This window comes from Limulus polyphemus, unplaced genomic scaffold, assembly GCF_000517525.1.
Source record: "Limulus polyphemus unplaced genomic scaffold, Limulus_polyphemus-2.1.2 Scaffold4299, whole genome shotgun sequence".
In the NCBI taxonomy this organism is placed as follows: Eukaryota; Metazoa; Arthropoda; class Merostomata; order Xiphosura; family Limulidae; genus Limulus; species Limulus polyphemus.
In genome coordinates, this window is record NW_013669909.1 from 77,652 (window position 1) to 78,584 (window position 933).

General features: G+C 41.1%; 1 protein-coding gene across 3 annotated transcripts in view; it reads left to right on the forward strand.

Moving 5' to 3' along the window:
• Window positions 1-933, forward strand: part of LOC106470928 (hypoxia-inducible factor 1-alpha-like) — a 72,499-nt gene that overhangs the window by 65,016 nt on the left and 6,550 nt on the right. The gene's annotated exons all lie outside the window — the stretch shown is intronic.

The window sequence follows — 933 nt, forward strand, 5'->3', positions numbered from 1 at the left end:
ATCAGTAGCGTGGAAGAGTCGGGTTACCATCAGTAGCGTGGAGAGTCGGGTTACCATCAGTAGCGTGGAGAGTCGGGTTACCATCAGTAGCGTGGAGAGTCGGGTTACCATCAGTAGTGTGGAGAGTTGGGTTACCATACTACTGGTTATCATCAATGATGTAAAGAATCATGTTATCAGTGATCTAGAGAACCAGGCTATCATCAGTGATGTAAAGGATCTTGTTATGAGTAATGCAAAGAATCATATCATTTGTTCAAGTCAGACACGAGTGGTATAAACAAATGTTACAAAATTAATAACAATGACTTCAAGCAATTTTTTTTTACAGTAAAGTGTTACAAGACATATGAAGAGGTAAACTGTACTAGATGAAACAGTTCAAGACAACAGCAACAAAAATTCAAACCTTCTACAGAGATCACTACAACATCAGTTTATTTTTTAGTATTAACTCAATCCACAGAGGTTTCTAATTTAAGTAGTACAGCACAGATTGTGTGTGATGTTTTTGTTTCCTTGTATGTTACTAGTACAGTTTCTTTAGTTAACCCATTTCCTTTGTAGCTTTATTATACTGTCGTCATTTTGCAAGTGCTACCAAACGCAGCTGAGCGACTATGGTTGCTAATTGCAGCTGTATTGCTATCAAACGCAGCTGAGCGACTACGGTTGCTAATTGCAGCTGTAGTGCTATCAAACGCAGCTGAGCGACTACGGTTGCTAATTGCAGCTGTAGTGCTATCAAATGCAGCTGAGCGACTACGGTTGCTAATTGCAGCTGTAGTGCTATCAAAGGCAGCTGAGCGACTACAGTTGCTAATTGCAGCTGTAGTGCTATGAAACACAGCTGAGCGACTACAGTTGCTAATTGCAGCTGTAGTGCTATCAACCGCAGCTGAGCGACTACGGTTGCTAATTGCAGCTGCATCT